The 22,346-nt window shown below is 41.0% G+C and overlaps 1 non-coding gene across 1 annotated transcript; it reads right to left on the bottom strand.

The window, feature by feature from the left end:
• Positions 1–2,014: 2,014 nt before the first annotated feature.
• LOC147929461 (small nucleolar RNA R71) lies at positions 2,015–2,121 on the bottom strand. The gene has a single exon (XR_015579064.1). It is a non-coding gene; the product is annotated as a small nucleolar RNA R71 (small nucleolar RNA).
• Positions 2,122–22,346: the final 20,225 nt, after the last annotated feature.

A 22,346-nucleotide genomic window follows, 5' to 3' on the forward strand; every position in this document is an offset into this window, starting at 1 on the left:
ATGGGGAAAACAAGGACAACTCGAACATGTACCCTAAGGAGCCATCGAGTTGCAAGAACAAGTCCGAACCCCAACACGATCGAGGAGGATCCAAGAGCATGAAGAGCAACCGGAAGATCCACCCGAGGAGTAACTTGACTTCACCCTCATGTACCCCATCGAATAGATCATCGGGCAGGTCTGGGAAGCTAGGTCAAATGAGTTTCCATATATAAACCCCCTCTTCCCCTAGCTTTCAAAGGAGCACGCCGCAGACCCTCAAACCAGAGAGCGAGAGCTCATGTGAGAGGACTGAGCGACTCAACATTTTTCTTCTTGTTTTGCATTTTTATTTTGTAGTTTTCTTAGATTTCTATCCTTTACTTTCTCTACTCTACTCTATCTTTTAATACAATGTCATTTTCATTTATTTTGATTGCTTTGTTATTCGCTTCTATGTCCGAGTAGTGTAGTAAAGTTTCTAGGGATGGGATAGATAATTTTGTGTTCTTGATCGGTTAGGATGCTTTAGTTGATTGTAAATGATTGATAGATTTCCTTCTAGATTGGTGCTCTTAATGCTGTCAACAGACCTAAAGGTTGAGATTAGATCTAGGGCGTTTAAAAATGCTACATGCCGAGAAGATTAGATAAAATGCTTGATTTAGCCAATGCTAGAGGTTTACTTAACTCTGAGTAACAAAATTAGATGAGTTTAAGTCTACTGACAATAATGAATCGTTCTTAATGCCTGCTTGTTCATATTGCTAGTGCGACAGTGTGGTAATGTGTTCAAGGTTGATTGTTGCTAGTGCGAAAGTGTGGTGACAAGGTCTTAGAGGTTCATTTTCTAGGAAATAATTTCTTGAGGCATGTAAGGCATCCGTACTGGTCTAGAACACTTAGGATTCGATTACCCCCATCCTTAGGAACTTTCGTATTTTATTTTTTTGCATTTCTTTCACTTACTCGACTACTTACCCAATCAGGTACACGATAACCTGTATCGAGTAATACCTCGAGCTGTTCATATCTCACTTGCATACTCGATCACCCCACTCGATCCTGTACTCGATTGCTTGCATCGAGTGCTTAGGTCGTGTGGTTTACTTGTTTATATTCTTTTACTTTGTTTATTTTAGGAATCGTTTGAACCAAAACCCTAATTGCTTGGCTTGACTTGCATTGTTCTGATCATATCCTTCCTGCTAGCAATACACAACCATTTGGATTGATAACCCTTTGTACTACAACTGCATAGGGGATTGATATCCTGGGTGAAAACCTGTCTATCAAGTTGGCGCCGTTGCCATTTGGTTGTTTTACTTTTGCTACGTTTCAGATTTCAGCGCTGTCTATCAAGTTCGTTTGTTTATATTTGGTTTGGATACTGACTTGTTTGCTTTCGCATTGTTTGTTTTGAATCTCAGGTACAATCCGAGAACCTACCCGACCCTTCACTCGATCACCTGGATCGAGTTGATCCTCGTGTACACACTCGGACAAATACCTGTGCATGCAAACACGATCCAGAGGTAGCCAGAACCTGAGTCCTTTCATCGACAACATCGACAGACCTCGGCTACTCAGACAACAACAAGTTCAACAAGAACCATCAATCATTGAGAAGACGATGAATAATCAGAACGGTCCACCAGCTCCTCAAGCAAGGACCAATATAGGAGCAGGAGATGCTCCATCTACTCACACTCAAAGGAATGGAATTGTGCCACCAGCTGTGCAGAACAATAATTTTGAGATCAAGAGTAGTCTCATCCAGATGATACAAAGCAATAAGTTTCATGGATTGCCAATGGAGGACCCATTGGATCATCTGAATGAATTTGATAGGCTCTGTAGCCTCACTAAGATCAATGGAGTCAGTGAAGATGGATTCAAGCTCCGGCTTTTCCCATTCTCTTTGGGAGACAAAGCACGAATCTGGGAGAAATCGCTCCCTAAGGAGTCCATCACCACTTGGGAAGCGTGCAAGAAGGCATTCCTGGACAAATTCTGCTCAAACTCCAGAACCGCAAGGCTGCGAAATGACATTTCCGGCTTTGTTCAGAGGAACAACGAAACGTTCAGTGAAGCTTGGGAACGTTTCAAGGGATACACTACTCAATGTCCACATTGCGGCTTCAGTAATGCTTCATTGCTGAGCACACTTTACCGAGGCGTGGTCCCCAAGATACGGATGTTGCTGGACACCACAAGCCATGGTAACTTCCTCAACACAGATGTTGATGAAGGTTGGGACCTAGTTGAGAACTTGGCTCAATCTGATGGCAACTACAATGAGGAATATGATCGCTCTGTGCGATCTACAGGAGAGGAAGATGCCAAGTACAAGAGGGAAATCAAAGCCCTCAATGACAAGCTCGATCAGCTCCTCAACCAGTAGAAGCATGTTCATGCTATATCAGAGGAAGAGCAGTTTCAACAACAAGATGGGGAGACTATGCAACTAGAGGATGTTAACTACATCAACAACCAAGGAGGGTACAACAACTTCAAGCCGAATCCGAATCTGTCTTATCGGAACCCGAATGTTGCGAATCCTCAAGACCAAACTTACCCATCTGCAGTTCAAGGGAACCAGATCCAACAGAAGCCTTTTGTCCAATACAACCAAGGTTATGCACCTAAGCAGCAGTATTCAGGAACCTACAACCAACCACCTGGATTCCAACAACACCAAGGTCCACCAAACCAATCACAAGAAGCTGACTTACGCGTTTTCATTCAGCAAATGATTCAGAATCAGGCTACTGCTTCTATGGACATCGCGAAACGGTTCGCAGAGATGAGCAACAAGATTGACTCAGGGTACAATGATCTCAATGCCAAGTACGAATCACTTAACACAAAGGTTCGATACCTAGAAGGCCATCACAACAACCAACCAGCCCCAAAGATCAACCAACTCCTAGGTAAAGCTGTTCAAAACCCCAAGGATTATGCAACTGCTCAAGCCATCTTCCTTGATGATGACTATGAGGAATACCTCACTAGGGACAGTGATGATCAAGATGGGGAGGAGGTGGAACACCCAATGCGAAATGAGGCCAAGTACTACATATCCAAGTATTGAACCCGAGTCTTCACCCGAAGAGACTGATCGAGTTGATGATCGAGCACTGGTTTGAGAATCGCAAACCGAAGAGCAACCCGAAGTGGAACCCGATGACCTACACGATGGTGTTGATCAGATGATGCATCAAGTAGATGTTGAAAAGATAGATCAGCCTCAACCACCTGCACTAGTAGAAGGGGAGTTAGAGGAAAGGTTCAATGCTGCACTTGACATCCAACTGGAGGCGCTTGCAGAGCGAATGGCTAAGCGTAAAGCTCCACCACCTAAGTTTTTGCTCCCATACAAGCTTCAGCAGGAACCTGCCAAGGAATCAGCTCGATTGGAGGATGAGGTCAAGGAAGCTGTCAAGGAGATCGGTTTTGAAATTCTGAGAAGTGGAGTTTGCTTGGATCCTGAGCTGCGAATTGAGGAAAAACTTAAAGATCCTGGCTCTTTCACCTTGCCGTGTTCGATAGGACTTCGGATCTTCAAGAACTGTTTGTGCGACCTTGGAGCTTCAGTTAGCATTATGCCGCTTTCAGTTGCCAACAAGCTAGGATTCACTGATTTTAAACCAAGTAAATTGTATTTGGTTCTGGCCGACAGAACAGTGAGGCATCCGATTGGTATCCTGGAGAACCTGCCTCTCAGGATTGGAAGATTAGAAGTGCCTGCCGACTTCATGATCCTCGATATGGACAAGGAACCGGATGATCCGATGATTCTAGGAAGACCATTCTTGGCAACAATTGGTGCTGTGATCGAGGTGAATCAAGGCAAGATTAGAATAGAACATGGTGAGCATTTCAAGATGGAGTTTGATGTGAAAAAGGGGATTTAGAGGCCAAATATTGATGGTCAAGCTTTCTTTACAAAGACCAAGCAAAGGAAGGTGCAACATCTTGAAGAGGTCAACACCACATTTGCCTTAGAACCTGGACAAGACCTGGAAAATTTGTTGAACCAGCCTACTGCACTGGAGAGGATTCCGGAACCTCTTCGACAAGGACCCTATGCTTAAGGAGCATGAAGAGTCAAGTTTAGTGACTTTAAACAAGCTCACTTGGGAGGAAGTCCCAAAGGTATCTTTTAATTTTAGCTTATTTGTTTTACTTACTTTTATTTATTTTTTCTCTTTTTGCAATTTAAAAAAAAAAATGGAAAATTAAGAAGAGGAAAATTGAGGAACCTGAGGGTCAACCCGACACCGTACTCGATGCACCTGATCGTGTCCCTGCTCGGGTGGCGAGTGGAGTCTGAATCCCACAAGGAAGCCCACTCTCAGTGAAGCTCACCAACTAAACCCTAGCCTATTTAAGGGGTTTCGACATTCTCTCCCCTTCTGAAATAGATATTTTTTTTGTGGTGGTGATGAATGATGTATGGAATGATGACTTATGAATGAATGGATGACATAGTGTTTCAATTCCCCTTATGCAGTTGTAGTATAAGAGGTGTCAATCCAATCTGAGTGTTTGTGAACAATCAAGATGTGCATATGAGTCTAAGTCAAGCCAGCCGTAAAGGTTGTTTGTCACTAACAATCCTATGATGAAATGTAAAGTGCAGAAAGTAAAACTAGAACAGAAATAGAACAGAAATAGGAGCTAAATGCAAATGGAACAAAATGATTATGACAATTATGAAGCTAAAACAGAAATAGAAACTATGGTAATGCAAGTATTGAACTAATGCAAGGTAAGTAATGAGCAGGATACTAAATGAATGCAACAGAAATGCAACTGGAGTGAAACAGGACAAACATAAATCATAAACACAAGTTCTGGGTTGGAACTCGAGCAAGCACTCGATCGAGTGTAGATCGAGTGCAGGTTCGAGCTGGACAAATACGCAAAACAGAGCAACACAAGAAAAACAGAGCAATATCAAAACGAATCAAACAACGATCAAACGACAGGATTTAAGCTACTAAATCAATAAACAAGAAAGGTCTTGAGGAGGGATTAGTGGGCTGGACTAATGATTGAGGCCATCTAACTTGGTCAACAAATCTCAAACAACTTGAGCTAATCTCTAGACATATATTTCTAAGACATGTTTAATCCACTCTCATGGCAAGAAACAATCAAAATCATGCATCTCTAGACTTGTTCTCACAAAGTAAAGAATCTACACAAGCAGGCATTAAGCAATATGTCAAAAATTAAACAAGACTTCTAATCTCTTAGCAAGCCTAATGATAGTCTCTAGATCTAGCCTTATCTATGCTCCTTAGACATTGGTGTGATGCTAAGAGACTTGAAATCAGATCCTACCCTCTTAGATATAGGATCAGCATTAAGAACATCTAGCCTAGAAGAGATCTACAACAATCAAGCTTGACCAAATCAAACAAACCTCAAACACAACCCAACCTAACCCATCCTCAAGATCCTAAGCAACTACTCACAAGCATACATGATGACCATCAAAATCATAAACCCAGAAAATGATGAAACTTGCATGATTAGATAGATAAAGCAAAGATCTACAATATTGAAGAAAGAATCAAACTCAAATTCTCAGTATTCTGAAAGTTATGAAACCAACAATATTGAAGAATTTAGTCTTTTTTCTCCTTTTAAAAAAAGTACAAGATCTTAAGAAAATAAAAGTGCAAAAGGAATAATTCCCAAAAAGGTAAAAACTAGGTTTTTTGACTCTCTAAAAAGCTGGCTTCCTTGGTGGCTGCAGGTACAAGCCCTTATATAGAAAAAGTAGTGGAAGCCCTAAAAACGCTAAAAGACAAAATAACCAGGCGGCTCGACTAACTCGACCTGGTGCTCGGTCGAGTGACCGGTCGAGTTGGCTCCTCTTGTGCTCCTCCCACTTGGTCGAGTCCCTCTCAGCACACGGTCGAGTGTCTGGTCGAGTGGGCAGTCGAGTTGGACTCCGGAACTTGGTTCTTCAGCCTTAGCTCTCTTGCTTTCTCCTCATGATTGCTTCACTTCTCCTCAGCATTGCTTCCATGCTCCTTAAGCTCCAAAATCACCTGTTTATGCATGAAAAGATGCAAATGCAATGCAACTAAACTCTAATGCAAGAACAGTCCTAAAGCTATGCAATAATAGTCAAAATGGATAGCAAAAGATGCAAAAGATGTGAATATATTAAGGGAAAACAGGGTAAAATATATGAACATCAACACCCCCAAACTTAGTCTTTGCTTGCCCTCAAGCAAATGAACAAGACATAAGAAGGTAGATGAGGTTTGAAAGTGGGATCTCAGATCCTAAAGCTTGCAAATAGACCATCTAGAATCAATGTCCAAATTACTAGTACTATGATGCAAGTTGAATGAGCTGTACTTAAAGATTTTAGACAAGCATATCACAACCTTTACTGATTTGAGCCTTAGATGTCCACATGCATTCAAATCAACCATTTCCTTTAACATTTATTAATCAAGAACATGAATCAATTCTATGTAATGCTTAAACTCATTTGGCTTGGTAGTAAAAGGTTTTAGAGACAATGATGGTCTCTCTTTAGAGTGGGGCTTATCAATATCAAGGTTCTCTCATAAAAATGGATTGAGCTTTAGAAGAATGCTAAAGGTAAGAACACTTAGACACATACAAGAACAAAACCTTGTCTACCCAAAGGCACCCAAAGTGTTTATCCTATCAATCTAAACCCAATTGATCATAGTGCTACCCTTTAACTTCTTCTCTTCTCTTTCACCCTTTTCTCTTTTGATTTTAAAGTCTTAGGAGAGGTTTCTTATTTGATCTTTCTAGTGGGATGGGGGATTCTTACTTATTTGCTATGGTTCTCTTTTCTTCTTATTCTTAAGAAATATAAACATTTTGCTAGATTTTTCTTTTCTTTCTTTTCTTTTCTTTAACTAGAACCATCTTCAACAACAATTTTTTTTTTTTACTTCCCATCCTTTCACTAGATTTTGATTTTACTTAAACACTTTCCCCTCCTAAAGACTCTAACCTTTTCCTTCTCTTTTCCTCTTTTCTTTTCTTTCTTTTTCAAACAACCAAATCCCAAACCCAACAATGAAATCACTTAAGTCCTATCTAGTTTGGAAAATGCAAACTAGAACTACACAAGGCATTATTCTTGTCAGTTCAAACCTAACACTTTCTACCAAGCTCAATCCCAAAATAGTTCTTACACACTCAAGAATAAACATGGCTTGAAAGAAAGGTTGGTTAAGGGTATTGGAAACTGATTTTAATGATTTAATCATCTACTTGGATCAACAAGAGTGGTAAAAAAGAGAAAGATGATCCAAATATGTATATGATATCCATGAGTTTAAAGCAATGCACACATTGATATTTAACAGTCAATATTAAGTTCTTATAAGTAGGAAATGACATCAAATCACAACATGCTTCAATTTAGACCAAATGCAATGCAAGAATTCAAGGCTTGGTTCAATCTTATGCTTCTAACCACTCAACTAGCATCAAAGTACTATTAACTTGGGCATTGATCCTAGTCTAGTGAATAAAACAAGCTAACAAGGCAAAGCTCATCATAGATCCCTAATGCAAATATTATACAATACTACATGAAACATGCTAAACAAGATCCTAATATGCAATGCAAACTACATGAACACTCTTTTTTTTATAAAGATTTTTGCAAAATTTTTCAAATTTTTAGGGTTTTTCTATCCTTAGATGCTATGCAAATACTAACATGATGATGCTAAAAATTTGAAATAAGAACACAAAACACAATATCAAATGCTATCTCAAACCCTCCCCCAAACTTAAATCACACAGTCCTCTGTGTGAAAGAAATTTGTAAGAGGATTCAAGACCAAACACAAAACACAACATCAAATGCAATGGTATTTACAAGGGAACGTGATTGTGGTACCTTAAGGATTGGAGAAGAAACTGTCCACATCCTCTTGCATGCTGTCAAAAGTGTAGTTGGGGTTTTGTTGATGACTTGGAGGTGGAGATTGGGGTAGTTCAACGATGGGAATCGACCGGGACTCGGTCGAGTACGTGCTCGAGTGGGGGGGTCGAGCTGGACCGCGAGTCTCCTTTTCTTCTTCTAATTAAACTCCCTTGCTTCCCTGACCATGAAAACACCAAAACAAATATCAAAATAACAAAATCCTAATCATTATATAGAGGGATACCTTAGGGACTTCCTCCCTAGTGAGCTTGTTGAAAGTCACTAAGCTTGACTTTTGATGCCCTTTTAGGCTTGAGGAGCATCCTGGAGAAGCATTGTGCACTTCTCAGGTGTTTCCTTTTCTCCCAAATACTTCTTTACTCTCTGACCATTGACTATGAACTCACCACCATCCTTGTTGAGAAGTGTGACAGCTCCAAATGGTAGGATCTCCTTTATCTCAAAAGGACCTCCCCATCTACTTTTCAACTTCCCAGGGAATAACTTGAGTCTTGAATTGTTAAGACAAGCTTGGTCTCCAGCCTGTAGGTCTTTGATGATAATCTTCTTATCATGGAAGGCTTTAGTTCTTTCCTTGTAGATTTTGGAGTTTTCGTAAGCTTCCAATCTGATTTCTTCAAGCTCATGCAATTCAAGGCTTCTCTTAGCTTGTGATGTCTCTAGATTCAAGTTCAAAAGTTTGATTGCCCATAGGGCTTTGTACTCAACTTCAACTGGGAGATGGCAAGACTTGCCATAGATCAGTTGTAATGGGGTTCTTCCTATAGGTGTCTTGAAAGCTGTTCTATAGGCCCAAAGTGTTTCATCAAGTTTACTAGACCAATCCTTTCTTGTTGCTCCTACTATTCTTGATAGAATGGCCTTGATTTGTTTGTTTGACACTTCAACTTGCCCACTTGTTTGAGGGTGGTAGGCTGTAGACACCTTGTGTTTAACTCCATACTTCCTTAGCATTCCTTCAAAGATCTTGTTGATGAAGTGTGTTCCTCCATCACTAATCACAGCCCTTGGAATTCCATACCTTGGGAAGATTATGGTCTTAAAAGTTTAAGAACCACTTTGTGATCATTAGTAGGGCTGGCAATAGCCTCTACCCACTTGGAGACATAGTCCACTGCCACTAATATGTAGACATTCCCATTTGAAGGAGGATTAAAAGGTCCCATGAAATCAATTTCCCACACATCAAATATCTCAACTTCAAGAATTGGGTTTTGGGGCATCTCATTACTTCTTGTGATATTTCCCATTCTTTGGCAAGCATCACACTTTGTGAGTGTCCTTGAATAATGTAGGCCACCATAAACCAGCTTTTAGGACTTTCTGGGCTGTCTTGAAAGTTGCAAAATGGCCTCCATAAGTAGAACCATGACAATGCTCTAGCACTCCTTCAACTTCATTTTCTGCTATGCACCTCCTAAACAGCCCATCTGATCCCTTTTTGTATAAGTAGGGTTCATCCCAATAGTATCCATTACTGTCCTTGAGGAGCTTTTTCTTTTTATAAGGGTCCATATCTGCTGGGATTTCTTCACACACCTTGTAATTGAATATGTCAGCATACCAAGGTAGATCTTCACTTTCAAGTGTCATCCACTCCTCCATCTCATCATGCTCGATCGAGTGCCCAAACATACTCGGCCGAGTGCTTGTTCGAGTAGGTGGTCGAGTTGGAGGCCGAGTTGTCCCAATTTGCATCAGTTTCTCCTCAGGCATTGAATCATCGATTGGAATCTCCTCCTCTATCCTCATTCTGGATAAATGATCAGCTACTCCATTCTCTATCCTTTTCTTATCAACTATTTCCATGTCAAACTCTTGGAGAAGCAAGATCCATCTCAACAACCTTGGTTTTGTGTCCATCTTTGAGTAGATATGCCTCAAAGCAGCATGATCAGTGTACACAATTACCTTGGACCCTACTAAGTAACTTCTGAACTTTTCAAAGGCAAAGACCACTGCTAGAAGCTCTTTCTCTGTTGTTGAATATCTTCCTTGAGTTTCATCCAAGGTCCTACTTGCATAGTGAATAACATGCAGCTTCTTATCTTTCTGTTGTCCTAGAACTGCTCCTACTGCAAAGTCTGAAGCATCAAACATAATCTCAAATGGAAGATCCCAGTTTGGAGCTTGGACTATTGGGGCTGATATCAAAGCAGCCTTGATCTCCTTGAAAGCCGTCAAGCAATCTTCATCAAAGTTGAACTCAGTCTCCTTGCAAAGCAACCTTGTCAATGGCCTAACTATCTTTGAGAAATCCTTGATGAACCTTCTATAAAATCCAGCATGCCCAAGAAAGCTTCTTATGTCCTTGACTGTTTTTGGTGGTTGAAGTTGTACCATGACTTCAATTTTTGCTTTGTCAACTTCAATACCCTTCTCTGAAATCTTATGACCAAGAACTATCCCTTCTTCAACCATGAAGTTACACTTTTCCCAATTCAAGACTAGATTTGTCTCCTCACATCTCTTTAAAACCCTGCATAGATTAGTAAGACAAGAAGAAAAGGAATCTCCATAGACAGAGAAGTCATCCATAAAAACTTCAACCACATCCTCAATAAGATCAGAGAAGATTGACATCATGCACCTTTGAAAGGTAGCTGGAGCATTACATAATCCAAATGACATCCTCCTATATGCAAAGGTACCATATGGACATATGAATGTTGTCTTCTCTTGATCATTGGGATGAATAGGAATTTGGAAAAATCCAGAATATCCATCCAAGAAACAGTAATGGGTATGATTAACTAATCTTTCCAACATTTGATCAATAAATGGAAGAGGAAAATGATCTTTCCTAGTAGCAGAATTAAGCTTCCTATAATCAATGCACATTCTATGTCCTGTTATGGTTCTAGTGGGAATTAACTCATCACGATCATTCTTTATTACAGTGATTCCTCCTTTTATAGGGACACAGTGGACTGGTGAGACCCAAGTACTATCAGAAATAGGATAGATTACACCAGCTCCAAGCAATTTTAGAATCTCTTTTTTGACTACTTCCTTTAGGTTGGGGTTAAGGCTGCTTTGAGGTTCAATACTAGAGTAGGATTCATTTTCAAGGTGGATTCTATGCATGCAGAGACTAGGTGAAATTCCTTTATTGTCATCCAAAGTATAACCAATAGCTTTTCTAAACCTTTTTAGCTCAACAACTAGCAAATCAAGCTCTTCCCTACCCAAGTTAGCATTTACTATCACAAGATAAGTAGAGTTCTCACCTAAAAAAACGTACCTTAGCCCAGATGGGAGAGGTTTTAGCTCTACTTTTGGTACTTTCAGTTCAGACCAGTCGTCTGTGGAGGACTCGGCAGCGCACTCGACCGAGTAGTGTTGGTGCTCGGTCGAGTGCATGCTCGAGTAGGTGGTCGAGCTATCTGTTTTTGCTGTTTGAACTGACCAGACTTCCTCTCTCAATGCTGGTAACCCCTCAAAAACCTCTGGATGGTGTGACTCTCCACAAGAGTCCAATATATCTTCATAGGCCTTGGTTTCTTTATGGATGAACCCTTCCTCTCCACTTTTTGTTAAAGCAGTTCTAAGGTGATCTTGTTCTGCTAGCTCTTCCATCAATTCTCCTGATAATTTGTCCAACTCTTCAACCCAAAAGATTTGTCCTCCAATTGTTGGTTTCTTCATAGCCTCTACAATGTCAAATGTCATTTTGAGGTCTTCTCCCAAGTTGAGATCAATCTTCCCTTGTCTCACATCAATTATTGCTCCTGCTGTAGCCAGGAAAGGTCTCCCCAAGATCAAAGGATCTTTTGGTTCTTCATCCATTTCCAAGACTACAAAGTCTGTTGGGACTTCCACTGCTCCAAATCTAACTGGTAGATCTTCCAAAACACCATGTGGTAATCTTATTGATCTATCAGCTAAAATCAGGGAGATGTTGCATGGCTTATACCTTGTAAACCCTAGGCGCTTAGCAACTGATAGAGGCATTAGGCTTACTGAGCCTCCCAAATCACAAAGGCATCTATTGAAGGTTAAGGGCCCTATAGAGCAAGGTAGAGTAAAGGAACCATGATCTCTTAGCTTTTGAGGGTTCACTTGCTTTTGGATTATGGCACTACACTCATGGCTGAGAATCACCATCCCTTGAACTTCTTTGATCCTTTCCATCACAGCATCTATCAAAAAATTTTGGTAAGGAGGGATCATCACAAAGGCATCTATTAAAGGCATCTTAAGCTCAATCTCTCTAACTTGTTTGTCAAACAATGCCTTGTATTTTTCAACCATCTGTTTCTTAAATCTTCCTGGGAAAGGTAGTGGAGGCCTGTAAGGAGGAGGAATGAACCGGACTTCTTTTTCTTTGGAGGTAACTGGATTGATTTTCTTCTGAGAAGCAGCTCGATCGGGTACTCGACCACCTACTCGGTCGAGTGAGTGGTCGAGTGGTGCGTCGAATTCAACAGTGTTTTTATTCTGAGTCTCATCTTGTTGGAAACCCTCCCCTTCCTGAATTCCACTGTCCTTAGTGTTGGGATGTGCTCCTAGCCGTGTTGGTAAGACTCTTCCACTGCGAAGATTGATAGCTTTGGCAAATTCAGTAGTTTGCACAATAGCTTTGCCCTTGTGATGGTCATGTTGTGGGGCAGAAGCTTGCTGATTTTCCATAGTCATAATCCTGGAAGTCAGTGTGTCAAACTTGGCATGAAGGTCACTGTAAATATCTTTTATCCTCTTGTTCAGCTCAGCAATTCTGTTTGCTGCCTCAATCTTTCCATTGGTTTGCCTAGTCAACAGCTGTTGTATCATTGCTCTTAGGTCTTGTTCCTGGCCTTGGTTAGTGTGAAACCCTGGTGGTGGACACAATTGGGGCTGGGACACTTGTTGCGGCTGCTTGGGTGCATAGTTGTTCTGTTGTTGAGGCTGAGGAGGTGGATAGACCTGGTCTTGAGGGTTGGCTACATTGGTGCTCCTATAAGAGAGGTTGTTCTGCTTGAATCCTCCACCTTGGTTGTAGCCTTTGTATCCTCCTCCTTGGTTCTGCATATAACACAACTCAGCAAACTCCCTATCTCCTTCTTGGACTGGAGCTTCTTCTTCACCAATGAAGTGAATGGTTTTTGACTGGCTTAGGAGAATCTTGTCAAGCTTCTCATTTACCATCTTTAAATCCTGCTTGTATTTTTCCTCTTGATCAGTGGAGGGGATCCTTATGGTTCTATCATAATCTTCATTATAATTACCATCTGACTGAGCAAGGTTCTCAACCAATTCCCATCCTTCTTCCACATTCTTGTTGAGGAAGTTGCCATTTGAAGCTGTATCAAGAAGCATTCTTATCTTGGGAAGCACTCCTCTATACAAAGTGCTTAGAAGGGACTCATTGCTGAAGCCATGGTGAGGACACTGAGTCTGAACTACTCTTCTATGCTTATGTCTCAAACCTTTTTGTAGCCTGTGGATGTTGTCAATAGGCTTTTGAAGATTATCTTTGCCTTTTGACCCTGTGTGCATCAACAAACTCGAGTACAAACTCGAACAGGTTCACGGTCGAGCGCAGGCTCGAGTGGGTGGTCGAGTCGACTGGGAAGTGATGGCTATTTGTATCCGGCTTCTGACTCGATCAAGTGCTCGATCACTACTCGGTCGAGTGGTGGTCGAGTGGGTACCTGAAATGCAAGACTGCCAAGCAAAAGAAGATTCGAGTTCAGTAACCTAAAAAGTGTATAAACGAACTTAATCTTAGACTAATAATGATCCTAAATGTCACAAAACAAACTCAAATGGGCAACAGCGCCAAATTGAAACAGATATTTTTTTGTGGTGGTGATGAATGATGTATGGAATGATGACGTATGAATGAATGGATGGCAGGGTGTTTCAATTCCCCTTATGCAGTTGTTGTATAAGAGGTGTCAATCCAATCTGAGTGTTTGTGAACAATCAAGATGTGCATATGAGTCTAAGTCAAGCCAGATGTAAAGGTTGTTTGTCACTAACAATCCTATGATGAAATGTAAAGTGCAGAAAGTAAAACTAGAAGAACTAGGAGCTAAATGCAAATGGAACAGAATGATTATGACAATTATGAAGCTAAACCAGAAATAGAAACTATGATAATGCAAGTATTGAACTAATGCAATGTAAGTAATGAGCAGGATACTAAATGAATGCAACAGAAATGCAACTAGAGTGAAACAGGACAAACATAAATCATAAACACAAGTTCTTGACTCTCTAAAAATCTGGCTTCCTTGGTGGTTGCAAGTACAAGCCCTTATATAGAAAAAGTAGTGGAAGCCCTAAAAACGCTAAAAGACAAAATAGCCAGGCGGCTCGACCAACTCGACCTGGTGCTCGGTCGAGTGACCGGTCGAGTTGGCTCCTCTTGTGCTCCTCCCACTCGGTCGAGTCCCTCTCAGCACACGGTCGAGTGTCTGGTCGAGTTGGACTCCAGAACTTGGTTCTTCAGCCTTAGCTCTCTTGCTTTCTCCTCATGATTGCTTCACTTCTCCTCAGCATTGCTCCATGCTCCTTAAGCTCCAAAATCACCTGTTTATGTATGAAAAGATGCAAATGCAATGCAACTAAACTCTAATGCAAGAACAGTCCTAAAACTATGCAATAATGGTCAAAATGGATAGCAAAAGATGCAAAAGATGTGAATATATTAAGGGAAAACAGGGTAAAATATATGAACATCACCTTCCATCACCGATAACCTTTTTCTTCTCAAGGAATCAAACATGGAGCCAATCGCTAAAATCTACCAAAGGAAGGGAAGAAGATCAACCTCCGCCGCTGCTACAACCGGAGGTGATGCCGTCGAAGTTCGAGAGTCTCAAAGAAGAGGAAACGTTCCACATTCCCAACCGTTGGGTGGACGTTTAGCCTCCCCAACCCGATGCACAACCCGATCCACCACCCGACCTGATTCTCGAGTAACCGATCGAGTAGGCCCCCGAGTTTGCTCACCGAGTCCAATGGCGAGTGCTGTCCGCCGTTCTCCTCGACGTAGGGACCTGTCTACGTCCAAAAAGAACCTTACTGATCCTATGGAGGTCGATTCTGATGCCGGAGGAGAAGAGCAAGGGGAGATCCATACCTCTCGATCAAGGAGCAGAGCTGCGGTTGCAAGGGGGAAGAGAACAGCTTCAGAGAAGGCTGAGAAGGTGGTTGAGAGAGCAGTTGAGGAAGAGGATCAACACGCTGAGGAGGAGGACCGAGAGAGAGAAGAGGAGCAGAGAGAGAGAAGAGGAGCAGAGAGAGAGAGGACCCGCCAAGCCTCTCGGAGGCTAAAGCAGAAGGAGGTGGATACTCCGGCAAGACTCTTCAAGTTTTTCCGGAAGATGAGCTTTGTTGGTACCCTCTACCCTCACCGAGAAATAATGAAGCAATTGGGCATCGCTAGAGACGTATAGTACCTGTTCGATATGTGCCACCTGGGCCAATTGATGCGAGCACTCCTTGAAGCATATGAGGAGGAGACGGTCCACTTCCTTTCAACCTTGAAGCTGCACTATTTCGAGGACCCCCAGACCCTACTACCCGATGGGGGGATCAGGTTCATCACCTTCTCCGTGAGGAACAAGGACTACCGACTCAGTTTCAAAGAGATGGAGAAGCTGTATAGCTTCAAATCTGGTAGTGGGGAAGGTATGGAGGTAGGCAAAGAAGAAATGAGGTCCCTATGGCCGACAATAGGAGACAAGAACCCCTACAAGTCCACAAGCTCCAAATTCGCTCAAATAAGGAGCCCTGTCTTGAGGTATTTTCACAAGTCCCTTGCATGCACTCTTTTTGCTAGAAAAGAGACTGGGAATGTGAACGACCATGAGCTCCAGCTGTTAGATATTGCACTGTGTGGAGTTTTGGACAATACTAGGGATGGTACACCACTAGTTGGAGATGTTGCGGATACAAGCATGTTGTTTGTGTTACTCGATCAATTCCTCTACCTGAAATCGTGGGCCGTGAAAAGAAGAGAAGGAGGCGGAGAGATCTCCATTGGGGGACTAGTCACACCGATCCTAGTGGCATGCGATGTGCCCTTAAAGGGAATTGTTCATGAACCAAGATGGCTGGATGCGGACTACCTCGTGCTTGCGAGATTTTTGGCCCATGAGAGGCCTAATGACATGACGCTGTTCAAGTTTGTCCATCCAACCGCCAGAGCTGCTCAAATGGTTCTACCTAATGTCATATGCACCAAGGTTCAGCTGCGCGACAACATTGACTTCGAACCACCATTGGAGGAGCTGTACAACCCGGAGGAGGAGTCCGAAGCTGAGAAGAGAGAGGAGACCGGGCAGAAATAGGGAGATAGCTCGGAGGAGTTCGGTTTTGAGGAGTATGTATGCTCTCAAAAGCAACCGGTTGGAGTGAGGGAAGCTCACAAGAGGATCGGCTGGCTGAAGAGGATGAACAAGTTCTTGGCGAAGAAAGTAAAAGATCTTACCGGTTCGGTGAAGACAATGGGAGGTCAAATCAAGGAGTTGCAAGATAAGGCAAGCTGTGCCTCAGCTCCTACCTCGGCATAAGCACCAACTTGGATGGGGAGAAGCGGACCGCTAGGAGGAACTCGAGGACTGCCACCTCCAGAACCTTACAGAGCATCATCATACGAGCCCCAAGCCGAGGAGAACATCACCCGACCTGAGGCATCGCGGAGAAGCCATTCTGATGCTTACCCGACGCCCAACCCGATGGGATACACGATGAACTATTCGATGCACCCATCGAGCACCCAATCGGGTGAGTACACATGGATCTTTCCTCCACCTTACCAGATGCCATTCACGACGCCATACACGATGCAACCTGCGAGTGGATACACGGGTGATCATTCTGGACCTTTTCCGCCATTTCCGTCATACTACCCGATGCCCTACCTGATGAACTACGCGATCCCACCCTCGATCAACACCTCGGATGCTGGTCCGAGTAAGTCGTCAGTGCGCATTTCTGAGCTCTCTGACGAGCAAACACTGGCACCTGCTGAAGCCGGAGACGAACCAGGCTACACGTTGGCGAGTATGGAGGCTGTTGCAACCTCCTTCTTCACCAACCCATGAGGTACCACTTTCATCCGATCTTTGTATATAACATTGCATTTAGTTTAATTCATTTTGTGTGATTCTTGGATTCTTTTTCAAACTTTTGTTTACACAGGGACTGTGTAATTTAAGTTTGGGGGAGGGTCCTAGAATGTATTTAACATTGTGTTTTATTTTCTTATTTTTATTCTTTCAAATTTTTGCATGCTAGTTTTATTCATTTGAGTCTGCATTGCATCTATGTGCATTAAAAACCCAAAAAAAAAAAAAATTTGAAAAATTTTAAGAAAAGGAAAAGAAAGAGTGTTCATGTAGTTGCATTTGTATATTAGGATTGAGTCTAGTTTGTTTCATATAGGATTGTCGCATATCAATCTTTGGGGACAATGATTAAAACCACCTTGTTTAAAATCAAACCTTAGGATTGAAGCTATAGCCCTTAGTAACAGTTCATTGTTCCTAGATCAGTCTTTGGAAAAAAATGAAAAATCTTTGCTTAGACCCTTTCTGTCGATTGAATGCTTCCTCCACTTGCTTGAACATTAGAACATCTCTATATTATTGGATTTAATTTGAAATTTAATTGTCTTGCTTATGGAATTTGAATACTTGCTCATGGTAACTCCATACTCGGGTTAGCACTCCACTTTTTACCAATCTTTTGGTTTAACCCGATTCGTTTGTCCTACCCATGAACCCAAACCTTTCTTTCAAACCTCGTTGTGAATTGTTGAGTGAGGCCTCTTTCATTGTGCTATAGGTTGTGAAACCTTGAGAGTATTGAGAACGGCAAAGAACTGCCTCTTGATTTAGCTAAGTTAGAATTTGAACTAGCTAATAGATTCGGTTTTGAAGGTTAGGTGGTTAGAATGTTTATTTGGGGTTGGGTTGTGGAATAAAAAAAAAGGAAGAAGAAAAAGTCCCTAAGGTTAGAATCAATTAGCTCTAAGTCTCTAAGTAAACAAAAAAAAAGAAAGAAGAATTCTTGCTATAGTCTCCTAGAAAGAAAGAGAAGAATATATCTACATTAGGAGTTTAGCAAAGAAAAGAAAAAATAAAAAAGAGAGAGAGAGAGAGAGGTAGAAGTTTAAAGTTTAAAAGTCTAAAGCTTAGGGAGTAAAAAAAGAGAATTAAAATCAAGGATGTGGGTAGTTTAAATTCTAGGGGGTTTAAATAAATAAAAAAATGAAAATAAGAGTGAATGATAAAATGGTAGATCATCAAGAGTTAAGCTTTGGATGCCCAAATTGTTCTCAGTCTTAGATAGTTTTCACAACTGTCTAGCATTCCATCTTTTGAGAGAAAACCATCCAAAGAATTTGTTTGAAACCATCTTACTAAAAAGCCTTACCCTTGAAACCGATTGAGCTTGATTCACCTTCCATTTGCAAGAATTCGCCAAACACTTAATTGAATGTGAAAGAGATGTTCCTTATCTTTAGTTGGAGGTTGAGCTAGATCGATGCATGAAAAATATTTGTAAGTATGTTGAGTGATCTTAGCACCATTAAACTATCTTTAAGGACTATAGCTTGAATCTTTCGGTTAGCATCTTAAGGTTATGAGTCCCCACTTTCAAACCGTACCCTCTTACTTCCTTGTTAGAGGACTAGCAAGATTTAAGTTTGGGGGTCTGATAACTCTCTAATTTACATGTTTTTAACATCCTTTTTTGTCCATATTTTGCATTGTTCATACCTCTAACTTAGCATTTTTAGGTCATTTACTGTAGGAATTCACTTTTAGAGCATTTAGGGTGTTGCATTTCTGCATTTGCATATTTTGGATGAAAACATGTGCTAAAGAGCCAAAAATGGGGAAAAACAAGGACAACTCGAGCATTTACCCGAAGGAGCCATCGAGCTGCAAGAACAAGTCCGAACCCCAACACGATCGAGGAGGATCCAAGAGCATGAAGAGCAACCCAAAGATCCACCCGAGGAGTAACCCGACTTCACCCTCGTGTACCCCATCGAGTAGATCATCAGGCAGGTCTGGGAAGCTAGGTCAAATGGGTTTCCTTATATAAACCCCCTCTTCCCCTAGCTTGCAAAAGAGCACGCCGCAGACCCTCAAACTAGAGAGCGAGAGCTCATGTGAGAGGACTGAGCGACTCAACATTTTTCTTCTTGTTTTGCATTTTTATTTTGCAGTTTTCTTAGATTTCTATTCTTTACTTTCTCTACTCTACTCTATCTTTTAATACAATGTCATTTTCATTCATTTTGATTGCTTTGTTATTCGCTTCTATGTCCGAGTGGTGTAGTAAAGTTTCTATGGATGGGATAGATGATTTTGTGTTCTTGATTGGTTATGATGCTTTAGTTGATTGTAAATGATTGATAGATTTCCTTCTAGATTGGTGCTCTTATGCTGTCAATAGACCGAAAGGTTGAGATTAGATCTAGGGCGTTTACAAATGCTATAGGCCGAAAGGAGTAGATAAAATGCTTGATTTAGCCAATGCTAGAGGTTTACTTAACTCTGAGTAACAAAATTAGATGAGTTTAAGTCTACTGACAATAATGAATCGTTCTTAATGCCTGCATGTTCATATTGCTAGTGCGACAATGTGGTAATGTGTTCAAGGTTGATTGTTGCTAGTGCGAAAGTGTGGTGACAAGGTCTTAGAGGTTCATTGTCTAGGAAATAATTGCTTGAGGCATGTAAGGCATCCGTACTGGTCTAGAACACTTAGGATTCGATTACCCCATCCTTAGGAACTTTCGTATTTTATTTTTTTGCATTTCTTTCACTTATTCGACTACTTACCCCATCAGGTACACGATAACCTGTATCGAGTAATACCTCGAGCTGTTCATATCTCACTTTCATACTCGATCACCCCACTCGATCCTGTACTCAATTGCTTGCATTGAGTGCTTAGGTCGTGTGGTTTACTTGTTTATATTCTTTTACTTTGTTTATTTTAGGAATCGTTAGAACCAAAACCCTAATTGCTTGGCCTGACTTGCATTGTTCTGATCATATCCTTCCTGCTAGCAATACACAACCATTTGATTGATACCCTGGGTGAAAACCTGTCTATCAGCATTCAATGGTTGTAGGAGAGATTGTATCTGGTCACCAGTGAGAATGCTAACGTCAAAATTAATAGTATTAGCAGGAGTAGATGGAGTCTGCTCCGTGATGACATTAGCAACAACATGAGTCTGAGGACGAGGAGTAATAGAAGATTGTCCACGAGATTGAGCAGCTGGTGCAGAAGAACGATGACGCCCCGGATAGTTAGCAAAGGTGCTTTTGAAACTTGGGATATAAACCGGTGGATAACCATGCAACTTAAAGCATTTTTGGACATCATGTCTAGTCTGACCGCAATGAGTTCATATAGGTCGAGAACCCCTATGAAGATAACTGTTCTGAATAGCAGCATAAGCGACATTATCATAGGGACCAAAATGAGAAACGTTATCTTGTGTAGGAGCAGGAGCAGAGGTCTGAAAGATCATACTATCAGGCTTTGGCGGAATGGTCTTCTGTCTTTCATCAGAAGTCACCATGTTGAAAGCTTCCTCGATGCTTGGTATAGGTTTCAACATGAGGATATGTCTTTGAGTAGCTTCATAAGACGCATTAAGCCCCATCAGAAATTTTGTCACACAACCTCGTTCTTGTAACTTCTCCCATAAAGCAGCTGCATTGCACTCACATTTTCCACAAGTACAGACTGGTAACTCAACATTATTCTTGTACTCCTCCCATAAAGTCATTAAGAGAGTATAATAAGAAGTAACATCCAATGATCCTTGCTGAATGGAGTTCAACTTCTGTTCAAGCTCAAAAACCCTCGGAGCATTATCTTGTTTATAACGAGACATCAGATTTTTCCAAATCCCTTCTGCGGTAGAGATAAACAACAAACTAGCCCCAATTTTCTTATCTACAGAATTAATGATCCAAGTGGATACAATATCATTGCAACGACACCAAGAACCAAAATCACGATGATCATCAGGTGGTTTCTTGATCGTTCCATCTATAAAACCAAGTTTATTCCTAACATTGAGAGCAACTCGAACTGAACTTCGCCAAGAGTAAAAATCAGCTCCAGACGTGAGACGATCGGATACAATACGCATCCCAGCATGATCGGAGCTATGCAAGAAGAACGGATTCTCATATTGATCTGTCGGAGGCACCGGTACTTGATTCGGAATCGGTGGAACCATGATTCAGAAGGAAACTAAGATTGTGTGATAGATGGCAACAACCCAAGCTCAATCAAACGAGAGGAAAGCAAATAACCCCAAAACAATTCGGGTAATCAAAGACGAGCACAGAACTAACACGATCACAACAAGATTCTCAACAAAAGATGAGAAGATCTGAGAAATTGAAGCACTCATCAGAGACCCAATCGAAACAGAATGATGAAATCGGAACTCCGAGAGATCAATGAAAAATCAAAAGAAAGACGAAACGTAGCTCAATCGAAGAGAAGAGAGCTCGAATCATAAAGAGGATCAAAGAAGAAGCTCAGAATCATCATCAATGGCGTTTGACAAAGTTTGTTACGCGGAAGAAAGAATGAGAAACTAATTTTGCTCTGATACCATATTAACTTTAATGTGTAAAATGTATTTCTCATTAATTGATCAGTAAAATGTACAAGGAGTATTTATACTCTATACAAATGTAGTAGTCTAGGAAGCTAAAAGAGACCTCATTATACTAATACACTATATAAACTTATATAATAATAACTCAATAAATAGCAATAATGAATCTGAAAATACATGTTTGGAGTGAAGCAGGAACATATATATAAACACACAATATATAGCGCATTTTTTTTTTCTTTTCAGAAAAAAGAAAAAAAAAATATACGTATTTCCTGAATTTTAAAGAATTCTCTATACTTTTAGATTTTTTAAATACTTTATCTCTTATGATATTTTGGTAATTCTTTTATTTTAGTTAGTTTATTATCACAGTTAATCACCCTGAGCTAGAGGCTCCACTTAGCCCATTAGGTTCAGAATCTCAGACCACATTACGAGCTATTAATAAAGGTCTGGAGTATTTTATTCCCGTCTCGGTTTTCAGTTTAGCCCATTACGTTCAAAGGCCATGAGTCCATGACCAAAAATGGTTTGTTTATCCTTGCCTTGCCGTTGCCGTTGCATGCATCTAATTTACGGTTAAAGTTGTTTGCCGCTATCTTGTCTCTTTAGTTCTGATGGAACGTGATTTTCTGTAACAGGCTTAACATTTATACCAAAAAAAAAAAAGTTGTTTGCCGCTAATGGCGGAACGATACTCGTGTAACTATGGCTTGGTTGAGATTTTTTTTTTTTTTTTGACAAACTTGTTGTGATCTTATTTTCTTGAATCTTGACTACATCAGATTAAGC

Source organism: Camelina sativa, chromosome 13 (genome assembly GCF_030686135.1).
Source record: "Camelina sativa cultivar CO46 ecotype springtype chromosome 13, ASM3068613v1".
Taxonomy (NCBI): domain Eukaryota; kingdom Viridiplantae; phylum Streptophyta; class Magnoliopsida; order Brassicales; family Brassicaceae; genus Camelina; species Camelina sativa.